The sequence below is a fragment of the Mobula birostris genome, chromosome 20 (assembly GCF_030028105.1).
Source record: "Mobula birostris isolate sMobBir1 chromosome 20, sMobBir1.hap1, whole genome shotgun sequence".
Classification (NCBI taxonomy): Eukaryota; Metazoa; Chordata; class Chondrichthyes; order Myliobatiformes; family Myliobatidae; genus Mobula; species Mobula birostris.
In genome coordinates this window covers 67,780,148-67,794,756 of record NC_092389.1, presented here as the reverse complement: position 1 = coordinate 67,794,756, position 14,609 = coordinate 67,780,148, and the positions used below count along the sequence as shown (strand labels likewise).

Genomic DNA, 14,609 nt, shown 5'->3' with positions numbered 1-14,609 from the left:
TCACCAATCAACTTCACAGCTCTTGACTTTACTCCTTGTCCTCTCCCGGTTTCACCTACCACCTCATCTCCCCCCACATTCTGACTCCCTCCCTTCCTTTCCAGTCCTGAAGACGGGCAACACACATAAAAGTTGCTGGTGAACGCAGCCGGCCAGGCAGCATCTTTCGGAAGAGGTGCAGCCGACGGATCGGGCCGAGACCCTTCGTCAGGACTAACTGAAAGAAGAGATAGTAAGAGATTTGAAAGGTCTCGGTCTGAAACGCCGACTGTTCACTCCTCTCCATAGTTGCTGCCGCCCCCTCGAGTTCCTCCAGCATTTTGTGTGAGTTGCTTTGGATTTCCGCATCTGCAGATTGTCTCCCGTTTAAACCAATGCGCATGCGTGGACGTCGGGACCAATGCTGGATATCGCGCATGCGTTGTGTAGACGAGAGGCTCGCAGCAATCGGTGGCAGGTAAGAGCGAGCTCCGGGCGGTAAAAAGTAATCACCGGCGTCTGAAACGCGACCGAAGGACAATTACTGTGATTTCCAGCCACACTGGTGCTGCAACCCACGATAGTCCTAGTCCCTTCCCTCTCTCTCAGCCCCACGATCCGTACCCGGGCCCAAGAGAGCTTTCGACTCATAGGCCGCGGGGGGGGCAGTTTTGCCGCACATGCGCATTCCTGTATTTCGATGGCGGACAGGGAGGTTTCTCCTCGTGAGGGCTTCTGGGTAAAGTGGCAGCCATGTGCGATCGTACCGGCGTTGTCCCGTACAGTCAAAGGAAGGGCGAGCGGATGTACCTGCCAAACACTGCCGAGCTCCAGCTGTGTAAATCCGAGAATTATGAACTCGGAACAAAAATATAGTTCCCAGTTAATCTCGGTTGAAGAATTTAGCTTCCAGTCAGTGAAAATGTCAATTAGTGCTGTATGGAAATAAAACCTTCTGTCAGATTTACTTCTCTCTGGGTAAATAACGATATAAAGCACCTTTGCCTCGATGACAAGTGACTTGTGGCTTTCACATCACAAAAGTGCTGCACTCTAATGAGAATAACCACTGCCCTCCACTTTATATTCATTGGCATTGCCATCGATGGGTTTCTCACTGTCAATCAGCTGGTGGGAGGCAATCCAAGTAATTAGTAAATCTCCAGGATCATGCATGTAGAAACAGGTGCTCTTTGTAGTGTTGTGGAACACGACCAGAACTTGAAATAATACCAAAGGACAGAGACAAATTGAGCCAAGTCATCGGTTGATTGAAGTCAGAAATAGCACATTCTCACACAGGCAGGAATACAGTCAGAATTTGCTGGTCAGTCAGAATGTCTGATGTGCCTTGTTAGAAGATGAGTGCATATAGAAACAGAAATCTAGAATATAGATTCTAGAAACCTATTCTAGAAACTGCCTCGGATTTCCCAACCGCATCGCACTGTGTTTTTCTGAGCTCCATGTACATATCTAACAGTCTCTCAAAAGACTCTTATGGTGTCTGCCTCTACCATCATCGCTGGCAGTGCATTCCATGCACCTACTACTCTCTGTGTGAAAAACCTACCTCTGACATCCCCTTTAACCCTACTTCCAACACCTTAAAACTACACCAATTCAGCCCTAGGAAAAAAGTCTCTGGCTATCCACACGATCAATGCTTTTCATCATCTTATACACATCTGTCAGGTCACCTCTCATCCTCCGTCGCTCCAAAGTTCACTCAACCTATTCTCATAAGGCATGTTCTCCATTCCATGCAACATCCTTGTAAATCTCCTCTGCAGTCTTTCTATGGTATCCACATCCTTCCTGTAATGAGGTAACTGAACTCAAGACTCTAAGTGAGTTTAAAGAAGGTCTTATATAGCTGTAACATTACCTCACCGATCTTGAACTCAGTTCCATGGTTGATGGAGGCCTTCTTAACAACATTGTCAATCAGCACTGCAGCTTTGAGTGTAAAATTGAAATGGACCACAAGATCTCGCTGATCCTCCACATTGCCAATAGTCCCAACATAATATTGTGTTCTGTCTTCAAATTTGATGTACCGAAATAAACCACAGCACACTTATCTGGGTTGAACTCCATCTGCCAGTTCTGCATCCTATCTGCATCCTGCTGTAACCTCTGGAGAACTGTCCAGACTCTTCACAACACCCTCAACTTTTGTGTCATCAGCACCCTTCTCCTTCCTCATCAAGATCATTTATAAACATCACAAAGAGAAGGAGTCTCAGAACACATCCCTGCAGAACACCACTGGTCACCGTCCTCCATGCAGTATACAAGCCATCTACAGCCACCGTTGGCTTTGTGGGCAAGCCAATTCTGGATCCACAAAGCAAGGTCTACTTGGATCCTTGCCTCATTACTTTCTGAATGAGCCTCACATGAGGAATCTTATCAAAAGTCTTACTGAAAGCCATGTACACTATATCCAATGCTCTACATTCATCAGTGTGTTTTGTTACATCCTCAAAGAATTCAATCAGGTTCATAAGGCACGATCTGCCCTAGACAGAGCCATGCTGACTATCCCACAGCAGATTATGCTTCTACAAATGCTCATAAATCCTGCCTCTCAGGAGCTTCTCCAACAACTTGCCCTCCACTGCAGTAAGAACCACTGGTCTGTAATTTTCTGGCTGATCTCTACTCCCTTTTTTGAAAAGGGAAAAATGTCTTCGAACCCTCTGGTACTTTTCCTCTCCCTATTGATATGCAAAGATCATCTCCAGAGGCTCAGCAATTTCCTCCCTCACTTCCCACAGTATCCTGGGGTATATCTCAAGTTGAGTACCCCCAACTTGTGTTGAAATTGGTAAAATGTGACGCCGGAGCTCACATTCAGAGGAAATCATACAGAAACATGTAAAATTATGGAAGGAATAGAGAAGATAAAGGCAAAAAAATTTGTTTCCACTGGTAGATGAGACATTGCCTCAAAATTCGGGTAAATTGGGATGGAGATGAGGAGGAACTGCTTTTTCCAGAGAGTGGTGGATCTGTGGATTTCTCTGCCCAATGAGGGAGTGGAGGCTTCCTCAGTAAATATATTTAAGACGAGATTGGATAGATTTTTGCATAGTTGGGGAATTAAGGGTTATGGGGAGAAGGCAGTTGGTGGAGATGAGTCCATGGCCAGATCAGCCATGATCTTATTCAATGGCAGATCAGGCTCTAAGGGCCAGATGGCCAACTCCTGCTCCTATTTCTTTTGTTCTGATGTTCTCACCACAGACGAAAACCTCTCCTGAAATATTGTTCTTCAGCCATTGATGTATTTTGCAAATATTTTTACAGGTTTGAAATTGCAGAGCACTTGTGTACAGGAATCTTCAACACAACAAAACATCAGTTTTTCTGTCTCTGTCTGGATATTTCAGCAGTGACCAAATATTTTCTTTGCAACGCCAACACATCTGTTGTCGATCCTTGGAGGTGAAGAAGTATCTCATCCCAGCTGGTAAATGTATTCTGTCTCTGAAATGAAGTTTTCTCTTTTTACTCTGTGAAATTCACTGGAACCGGGAACTGAGAACACACCAGCATTTGTTCACTGGAGATCAGTTCTCAACTGCATTGATTGTACAAGGCATTCAAACGTCTGACTTTCTGAATTCCCAGAGAATTGATCGCAGTGAGATATCATTCTCCTTCTCTCAGTGTGGGAAGAGATTCACTCACAGGCTACCCGCAGACACGCCAGTGAGTTCACAGTGGGGAGAAGCCATTCACCCGCTCTGTGTGAGGGAGGGGAACCACTCAGTCATCCAGTAATGAAGATACATCAGCAAGTTCACACCATAGTGAGATGCTCCACCTGTTCTGCAAGTGGAAAGCCATTCTGTTATTGATGCTAAAGGTATATCAGAAAATTCACCAGTGAGAGGACATTGACCTGCTCGGACGGTGGGAAGACATTCACACGCTCAACCACAACACAGTGACACCAGCGAGTGCACACTGGGGAGAAGCCATTCACCTGCTCTGAATGTGGGAAAGGGTTCACTCAATCATCTCAACTGAATGAACACCAGCGAGTTCACACTGAAAAGATGCCGTTCACCTGCTCAGACTGTGGGAAGGAATTCACTCACTCCTCCAAACTACAGAGACACCAGCGAGTTCACACCGGGGAGAAGCCATTCACCTGCTCAGATTGTGGGAAGGGATTCGCTCAATCGTCCAACCTACAGACCCACCAGCGAGTTCACACTGGGGAGAAGCCATTCACCTGCTCAGACTGTGGGAAAAGATTCATTCAGTCAAATCACCTGCTACAACGTCAGTTAGTTCACACTGGGGAGAGACCATTCACTTGTTCAGACTGTGGGAAGAGATTCCTTCAGTCATCTGACCTACTGACACACCAGCGAGTTCACACTGGGGAGAGGCCATTCACCTGCTCTAAATGTGGAAAGGTATTTGCTCGGTCATCTGTACTGAAGGAGCATCAGCGAGTTCACACTGGGGAGAAGCCGTTCACTTGCTCTGAATGTGGAAAGGTATTTGCTCGGTCATCTCAGCTCTTGAGACACCAGCAAATCCACTCTGGGGTGAAACCATTCCTCTGCTCAGAATGTGGGAAGGGATTCACCGATACAGCTCAGCTGAAAGATCATCAGTTTGTTCACACTGTGGAGAGGCCATTCACCTGCTCAGACTGTGGGAAAGGATTCACTCGGCGTTCTCGACTACTGACACACCAGTTAGACCACACTGGGGAGAAACCATTCATCTGCTCAGAATGTGGGAAGAGATTCACCCATTCCGCTCAACTGAAGGAACATCAGCGACTTCACACTGGGGATTGGCCATTCACCTGCTCTGAATGTGGGAAGGGATTCACTTGGTCATCTCAACTGAAGGTGCATCAGCGAGTTCACACTGGGGAGAAACCTTTCAGCTGCTCTGAATGTGGGAAGGGATTCATTCAGTCATCCAAACTTGTGAGCCACTACCGAATTCACACTGGGACGAAACTGTTCACCTGCTCCGATTGTGCGAAGGAATTCACTCGGTTGTCTGAGTTTAAAATACATCAGCGAATTCACACTGGGGGATGCCACTCTCCTGTTCTGAATGTGGGAATGGATTCACTCAGTCAACTCAATTAAAACTATAAGATATAGGAGCAGAGGTCGGCTCTTCGGCCTTTCGAGGCTGCTCCGCCATTCAGTCATGGGCTGATCCAATTCTCCAGTCATCCCCACTCCCCTGCCTTCTCCCCATACCCTTTGATGCCCTGGCTAATCAAGAACCTATCTCTCTCTGTCTTAAGTGCACCCAATGACTTGGCCTCCACAATTGCATGTGGCAACAAATTCCATAAATTTACCACCCTCTGACTAAAGTAAGTTCTCCTCATCTCTTTTCTAAATGGATGACCTTCGATCCTGAGTTGTGCTCTGTTGTCCTAGATTCACCTACCATGGGAAATAACTTTCGCAAATCTAATCTGTTCAGAGCTTTTAAAATTCAGAATGTTTAAATGAGATTCCCCTCACGACCCCAGCCCCCATTCTCCTAAACTCCAGGGAATACAGCCCAAGGGAAGCCAGATGCTTCTGTTATGTGTAACGCGCTGTAAGGTTTCACTGCTAATGTAATGGCTTCTTTGTAATGTTCACTGCTGAAGTAACAGTTTCTCTGCAGCAGCAATGTTCGTGTTATGGCTGGCGATAACAGGACTGTGGGATGCATGTCAGCCAATCAGGATTTTGTTGCTCTGTTTCGTGAATCTAGGAGCGTTGATTTTGTCAGAGAGAGAGATGGAGAGAGAAGACGCGAATGGAGAGATTTGCTAGACTGCCGGAGAGGGTGGACTCGGAGCGCGGGTCCGAAGGGCAGTAACGATCGGAGGAGGCCGATGGGGACCGATCGGCCTATCAGTGAGCTCCACTTTTGCGCACAGACTGTTTAATAAGATCGCACCCTTTATTCAATTTTGTTTCTCTACTAACCATACAGTCAAAGTAAGAGTTATAAAGCTGAATCATTTAATCGCAAAGTGTGTTCTGTTTCTTATTTCTGGGCACTAATTTGTAACAGGGGACACATCGGGCAGCATCCATCCAAACGACATTTCTTCAGTTTGGCCGGGAAGGGGGTTATCACCCCCTAGATTAAGCCGCTAGGCAAAGCGAGAATTACAATTGTGGGGGCTGCGTTCGGGATTGATTCTGTTGGATGCTGTGTAATTACCCTGAGAAATGAACCAGTGGGGCAGATATTTGTACTCCGGATGAATTGTTAATTCCACTGTTAGGTTCTGTTGAAGTTGTGATTGTGAGCGGAGACTTGATAAAATGGCGGATGCTGCTCTTGTTCTCATGCAGACCAGCGCTGAGGGAGCTGGGGGCGGAGATTTCAAAGACAGGGTTCTATCATTTCTGAGGAGTGAGGGGAAAGAGTGGTCGGAGTTGGAAGGTCTAATTAGTCCACGTCCCCTGGTGAAGAATGAGAATTCTGAGGTAGTATCCGCCCTTACTTCTCTGGCGAATAAATGGAAAATTCAGATTCTAAGTCCCAGCTATGGCAGGCTCCACCTATTCTCTGGAATAACACCCACCCCTAAAGGGGAGGAGGAGTATGAGACGTGGGCGGAACGGACCTCTCAGTTGTTCGATGAGTGGCAGTGCTCGGATGATGAAAAGCGACAGTGATTGGTTGAAAGTTTGAATGGGCGGGCCGTTGACGAGAGAGCTGTCAGGTTACATTATCCCGTAGCGACAGCTGTCAGTTATCAACAAGCACTGGGCAATGACTTTGATCCGACTGGAAGCCCAGTGGAGCTCCTGGTGGGGTTTCAAAGCATGCGTCAGGAGAAGTGGGAGAAGGTTTCTGCTTTTATTTTACGGCTAGAGAGGCAGCCAAATTGCTTGCGGCACAGAGGGGTCATTCAGGCGGCTGAGGTGGATCGGTTAAGAATGGACCAGATAGCCATGACCCGATTGTGTGGGGTCTCTGACAGTCTCGTAAGACGCGTCCCCTCCATCTTTTGTTGAGCTGATCAGAGAGGTACGGGAAGAGGAGAATGCGGCGGGAGCGTGGGAGGACTCAGTCAGCAGCATACAGTCCTCGGTAGTGTCTCCTGCGGTGAAGTGACCACAGATAGCCTAACCCGGGGAGCGGTAGAGGAGATTGTGGCAGAGTTGAGAACGGAGATACATCAGCTGTTATCAGCGGGTGTGACCCCCCCCCACCATATGTTGGGGCTGATGGGGGGGGGGGCTGCAGATTCCCCAAGGGGATGAACAATGCGGAGGGCTGCTGGCAGCAGGTCTCACGCCAGAAGGAGAGTGAGCCCACGGGTAACTCGGCAGGGAGAGTCGTTGGGGAAACCTAGAGGGGACCCAGTGAGGGAACGGCCCGGTATCTCTGGGAGAACACGTTCCCAGCAATGTACCAAGGTACTCCCGAAAGCAAAAGACCCTATTCCTGAAGGCTTAGTGGGACCACGCTCCAGTGTGTCGCTACGGATAGAGAGTATTTACGCTAAAGCCATAATCGACACGGAATCGCAGGTCACGTTACTGTACCATTCGTTTTACAACCGGTATCTGAAGCATTTACCCTTGACACCATTCAGTGCACTGGAGATTTGGGGTCTCAGTGCTGGTGATTATCCATACGACGGTTACTTGTCAGTGAAACTGGAGTTCTCGGAGGCCGATGTGGGAGTGTCTGAGGGTCTTGATACAGAGGTGCTGGTTTCCCTGTTGAGAAGAGCTGCGTTTCAATTCTGGTGGGGACCAACATCCCTCTGGTGAGGAGGCTCATGGGGGCCTGTAAGGAGAAGGCGGGTGAGAGATTTTTGGGGACCCTGTCCGTGCTCTCAGTGTTTCAAGGTGATTTTGAGGAAGTGCGTGGCAGCATTGGGCTGGATACCAAATTTAAACGAGGGACCATGTGGTTCACCCAGTCGAAGCCAATGGTGGTATGGCCCGGGGAGGTAGCGAGAGTGATGGAGACCCACCATATTTCCCGGAGTGCCTGAGGGCGAACCCCTCTTAGTGGACTCTCTGGGATTTCTGGCTGGGGTACTGGTGAGGCCCGAATTGCAGAAGCCCTCGGTTGTACAGCCGAGCAGGATGGCAGTGATCGTCAGGAACACTACGAAGAGGGAGGTCACCTTCAAGCGGGGGATGCCCCTGGCGCATTTGTTCCCGGTGACGGTAATGTTTAGCGCCCCCGTGAGGCACGCCGGGGAGAAACTATTGGAAAAGGCGGGGAAGTTGACCGCTGAGTCATTCAACCTCGGCGACTCCCCGGTGCCGCCGGGTTGGAAAAAGAAGCTGGTAGAGAAGATGTTGACATTGGAAAGTGTATTTTCCATTGTCGAGTTTGATGTGGGTTGTTCCAAGAGCACGCGTCACAGTATCCGGGTGACCGAGGACATCCCGTTTAGAGAGAGATCGCGGCGACTAGCAGACATGGAAGACGTGAGGCAGCATCTGTGTAAGTTGAAGGAAGCTGGGATCATCACTGAGTCCCAAAGCCCCTTTGCGTCCCCAATAGTCGTGGCCTGGAAGAAGAACGGGAAAGTACGCATGTGTGTGGACTATAGGACTCTGAACAGGCGCACCGTCCCTGACCAGTATACGGTCCCGAGGCTCGAAGACGCGCTGGCCTCTCTGAGTGGTGCGAAGTGGTTTAGTGTGCTGGATTTGAGGAGTGGATAGTACCAGATCCCCATGAGTGAGCCGATAAATAGAAAACGGCATTTATATGTCCCTTGGGATGCTAACAGTTTGAAAGGATGCCCCAGGGCATATCGGGAGCCCCTGCAAATTTCCAGCGGGTCATGGAGAAGACGGTGGGGGATATGAACTCGCCTGAGGTGTTGGTGTATTTGGATGACCTCATAGTATTTGGATCCACCTTGGAAGAACACGAAGCGAACCTGCTGAAGCTGCTCGGCCACCTGAAAGATGAAGGGTTAAAACTTTCCCTGGACAAGTGCCAGTTCTGTAAAACGTCTGTTAGCTATGTCGGACACATACTCTCACGGATGGAGTTGCTACAGACCCGGCTAAGATAGAAGCAGTGACCACTTGACCAAGGACCCAGACTGCGAGCGCCCTGCGCTCGTTCCTGGGGCTCTGTGGTTATTATCGGAGATTCCTGACGGGCGACGCCAAAGTGAGTCACCCCTTGAATCAGCTTCTGTGTGGTTACCCTCCCCTGGGGAAGAAGGGGGGTGGGGTAGGACAGGAGGGCGGAGAATATTTAAACCCGTTAGAGCCCTTTGGGCAGAGGTGGGATGTAAAATGTGAGGAGGCTTTTCAGTCGCTGAAGGAGTTGCCGTGCAGGCGCCGGTGCTGGCTTTTGCGGACCCCCGATTGCCGTAAGTACTGCACACCGATTCCATCCGAGAGGGTTTAGGGGGCGTCCTGTATCAGGATCAGGGCACCGGGTTGAGGCTTGTGGCATTTGTCAGCCGGAGTTTGTCGCCGTACGAGTGAAACGATCCCACGCACAAGTCGGAATTCCTGCCGTTGAAATGGGCGGTGGTGGATAAGCTGAGTGACTAACTGTACGAGGCCAAGTTTGAGGTGAGGACGGACAACAACCCCCGAACTTATATCCTGACCTCGGGGAAGCTGGATGTGACAGACCATCGGTGGTTGGCAGCGTTGTCTGCCTGTGATTTCAGCCTGAAGCACCGGGCCGGGGAGCCGGAACATTGATGCGGATGCTTTGTCCCGACAGGTATATGAGGGACTGGACAGGGACGAGGAGAGGGAGAGCGTTCCTGCCCCTGGGGTGACGGCCCTGTGTCAGTTTACCATCACCGTGAAGGCAGAGGAAAAGGAGCGGCCGGATCGAGCAGCGGATCAATGGGCGGCTTCCGATGACGTCATTCCCCAGGTTCACTGTGACCTCACTGCTGCCGGAATTGAGTTCTGGGGAAGTGGCGGCTGCTCAGCGGGATGACCCGGGCAGTGGCACCATTTGGTCCGCGGTTGAAAATTGAGACACGCCTCCGGCGGAGAAGACGAACGACGCTTTGGTGCCTCCATTACTGAAAGAATGGTCGGTTGGAGTTGAACAACCAGATCTTACACCGGGTCACGTCAGCCCCAGACCGACCCGGCGTTGCCAGCTGGTTCTGCCCGAGAAGTATCGGAGGATTTGGTTGAAGTCACTTCATGGTGATTCTGGACATTTGCGGGTGGAAAAGACCTATGGATTGCCCAGAGACCGGTTTTACTGGCCCCGAATGAAGTCGGAGGTTGAAGAATACTGCAAGTCGTGCATTCGCTGCATACGCCGGAAGACACTGCCTACGCGGGCAGCTCCTTTGTCCCACTTACAGAGTGCAGGGCCCCTGGACCTGGTGTGTGTGGAGTTCCTGTCCATAGAACCCGATGCCAGCAACACGGCGAATGTCTTAGTCATCACGGACCACTACACCAGATATGCTCGGACTTTTCCTACCGAGGACCAGAGGGCGACTACGGTGGCAAAAGTGTTATGGGAGAAGTATTTCGTTCACTATGGCCTTCTCAAGCGGATACATAGTGACCAGGGACGGTACTTCGAACGCAGGCTCATCTATGAGTCACTGCGCATGCTTGGAGTTGAGAAGTCGAGGACCACGCCCCATCACACGCAGGGCGATCCCCAGCCTGAGGGGTTTAATCGGATCTTGTTTGACATGCTCGGTACTCTGGAGATCAGCAAGAAGAGCAGGTGGAGTCAACATATTGTGCATCTGGTTCATTGTTACAACTGTACACGAAATAAAGTTACTGGGTACTCGCCATATTATCTGATGTTTGGGCCTGAGGCGAGGTTGCTCATTGACCTTTGTTTTGGGACTGACGAGGATGAATTATCACCGAAGACTTTTCTGAAGTATGTGTCTGATTATAGGAGAGAGCTGAAAAGGGCTTATGAACTAGCCGGGGTCGCGGCTGCCAAGCAGTATTGAGGAAATAAGAGGAGGTATGATCAAAAAGTGAGGTTCTCCCAAATCCTGCCGGCAGACAGAGTCTTCATAAGCACAAGTTGGCTGACCGCTGGGTGGCCACACCCTATGTGGTGGAGAGTCAGATGCCAAACCTACAAGTTTTCCGGGTGAGACCAGAGGAGGGGAAGGGGCCCGTCAAGATTCTCCATCGGAACCACCTACTGCCCCTGGGACAAGAGGTGCGGGTTGACCCAGAGCCCGACTTAGAGCCTGCACCTAGTAAGAGGACTCTGCGAAAACGCGGGGTGACTGCAGGGGGAGAGGCTGGGGGACGGGGGGGGGCACCCATGAGAGGGATACTGTTTCGAGGGATGAGGATCTGAATGTGTGGCATATGCTGCCTTTCGCGAACTCCCCATTCATTGAGGCAGAGACTCCTGGCCCTGCTCCCACTGGGTCAGGTTAAGTGGGGTGAGGGGCGGGGGGGAGAGGTTGCTATCTGTGGGCAGCCTGGGTTACAGCGGGACCCTGAAGGAGAGGAAGTGGGGCCTGGACACGTGACAGTGGGCTCCGAGTTGCAGAGGGACACGAGTGATAGATAGGTCGAGGGAGGACTCACCAGGTGGACCAGAATTATCACCAGTAGTGTCTGAGCCTGAAGAGTTAGGTGAGGTGGTACGGATGTCTCAGAGAATTAGGAGACCACCGGATAGGTTGGCCAATGTTGCGTCAGGGGAACAGCGCGTGATCTCTACCGTTTAAGGAGCTATGTCACTGCCTTTTGCACCTGGCTTGGGCTTTGTGTTTTGCAGGAAGGGTTGGCGAATTATTTCAACGTCATGAGGACAGGAATAAATTCGATGAGGGGAGAGTGTATCGCGCTGTAAGAATTCACTGCTAATGTAATGTCTTCTCTGTAATGTTTCACTGCTAAGCCGAATGAAATGGCTGTTCTGTGTATGTTCACTGCTGAGGTAATGGTTTCTCCGTAGCAGCAATGTTTGGGTTATGGCTGGAGATAACAGGACTCTGGTATGCATGTTAGCCAATCAGGAGATTGTTGCTCTGTCTTGAGAATCTGGACGGAGATTTTTCCCGGTTTTTTTTGGTCGAGGAGAGACGAAGAGGGAAGACGCGTGTGGAGAGAGCTGGTAGATTTCCGGACGGGGTGGACTGCGATCTGAGAGCCCGACGGTCAGCGATGGTGGAAGAATGGGGACTGAATGAGCTGCAACGTGTACTTTTGACTTTTCCTTGAAGCGGGCTCTCTTTGACTTTCATTACTAACCCTATATTCAGATTAAGATTCATAACGTACAACCATGTAATTGCATAGGGTGCACTGTCTGATATTTTGCGTTGGGGGTTTGTGACTGGGCGGTACATTACACGGCATCCACGCAAACGTGATTTCTCACTTTGGCGGGGCCAGAAGTTGTTTTCCCCTAGACGTTCACGAACTTGCCGATGATTTCTCACTTTGGCGGGGCCAGAAGTTGTTTTCCCCTAGACGTTCACGAACTTGAGGGTTGCAGATGATCCGAGCTTCCTTCAGATTTCACAAATGCTGCCGAACGTCTTCCACCTCTGCAGGGGCCAGTCGCCGCGACGTTTATCTCAATGGGGGTGATCTGGGTCACCCGGAGAGTGTGGCGAGTGTTCGTGGAACAACCCACATCGAACTCACCAGTAGAAAAGATACCTTCCAGTTTCAACATCTTCTGTATCAGCTTCCTCTTCCAACCCACAGGTACCGGCGATTCCCAAAGGTGAATGACTCAGCATTCACCTTTCCCTCCTTTCGAACAGAGTTTCTCCCTGGCTCGTCTCGCAGGGGCAGTAGACATTCCCGTTACCGAGAAGAGGTGCGCCGGGTCATCCCCCGCTTGAAGGTGACCTTCCTCTTCATTGTGTCCCTGACAGTCACTGCCATCCTGTTCACCTGTAGAACCGAGGGCTTCTGCAGTTCAGGTCTCACCAGCACCCCAGCAGGTCAGCCTGACTTCTTTTCGTGGTGACCTTCCTCTTCATTGTGTCCCTGACAGTCACTGCCATCCTGCTCAGCTGTATAACCGAGGGCTTCTGCAGTTCAGGTCTCACCAGCACCCCAGCAGGTCAGCCTGACTTCTCTTCGTGGTCTTCCGGAGCATCCACCAAGAGGGCCTCGGCCTCAGGCATTCCGGGAATTAGGGGTTTCCCATCACTCTCGCTACTTACCCAGGCCGTCACACGATTGTTTTTGACCGGATGAACCACACAGTCTCTCGTCTAAGCTCATTACCCGGCCCAGAGCGGCCACGCAGTTCGAAACCCCTGGTAAATTGACAATGTTTTCTCAAAGCTCTCTCCGTGCAGCCTTGCATTAGCCTCCGCACAATAGGAGTGTTTGTCCCCACAAGAATTGAAACTCGCCCTGATGAACAGGTCCGGACAAACTAGCGGTAATGTGCAAGGACCTCAGCCGCTCCCACATCTGTCTCCGAGAACTCCAACTTCAATGACAAATAATCACCCCTCACTAAGACCCCAGATCTCTAGTGCACTGAGTGGCGTTGATGGTAAATGCGTCAAATACAGCAAGGTGACCTCCGAGCCTGTGTCAGGTGTGGGTCGAGCGTAAATACCCTCTAGCCGTAAAGATTCACTGGAGCTGGACCCCACTAAGCCTTCAGGACTAGTTTATTTTTGCCTCAGAGTGTTCCTTGATATATTTCTGGGAACGCGTTGCCCCGAGACGCCACACTATTCCCTCACTAGGTCTCTTCTAAGTTTCCTGACGCCTCTCTCTCGCTTAGGTACCTGGGGGCTCACTCTCTTCGAGGTTTCCCGTCATTCATACTCCCGCCTGAAGTGTCCCTCCACCACAGTTAAAACAGAAAATACCGGCCGCTGTCCTCGGGGGACTCCGGCCACCAGCAGCGCTCTGCATAGTCCGTCCCTTAAGGTGGTCAGCCTCGCTATCAGCTCTATCGTTTGGGGGGGGGGCGGGAAGCGCACCCACAGATGACAACTGGGACATCTGAATTCTCAACTCTGCCATGTGGTCCCTTACCCCACCCCGGGGTAGGCTATCAATGGTCACTTCAGCGCAGGGGACTACGACCGAGGACGGTACAGCTCCACCCCAACACCACCATGGCTCCGAAGCATTATCCTCCTCTCTGACTTCTCTGATCAGCTCAACAAGCAACGGAGTGGGGAGCGACTTACCAGAGAGCCGGAGACCACTAGCGTTTGTGTCCTGTGACTGTGCGCCTTTCGCTATTTGAGTCCATCTTAACTGATTCACCTCCGCTGTTTTGAATGGTCCGTCTGCGCCACAAGCAACTCAGCTGTATCTCAAGTCGAAAAATATAGACGGAAAGTTTCTCTCCCTTATCCTGAAACATTTTCTAAGTTCCTAAGTTCCATCGGGCTTCCCGTTGTGCCAAACACATTTTCTATAGCGCTTCCACGTAGCGCGTAGAAGTGGCTAACGGGCTCAGTGTGTTCACAGATCTCACCACGTCAGCAGCCGGCCCCCTCAAACTTTCAACCAATCGCTGTCTTTCTACGTCATCACGGCACTGCCACTCACCCAGCATCTGAGCGGTCCGCTCTGCCCGAGTCCGATACTCCTCTTCCCCCTCGAGTGTGGGCCTCGCTCCTGAGAACATTCTCGGCTTTTGATAGCGAGGCTCTGCTGCTCTAACGGTGT

The 14,609-nt window shown here is 50.6% G+C and overlaps 1 protein-coding gene and 1 pseudogene across 1 annotated transcript in view; one reads left to right on the top strand and one right to left on the bottom strand.

Annotated features, from left to right (window-relative positions):
* The window catches only part of LOC140185252 (uncharacterized), a 622,887-nt gene that overhangs the window by 58,495 nt on the left and 549,783 nt on the right, over window positions 1-14,609 (bottom strand). The window lies entirely within an intron of this gene.
* LOC140185506 (uncharacterized) lies at window positions 417-14,159 on the top strand (annotated as a pseudogene).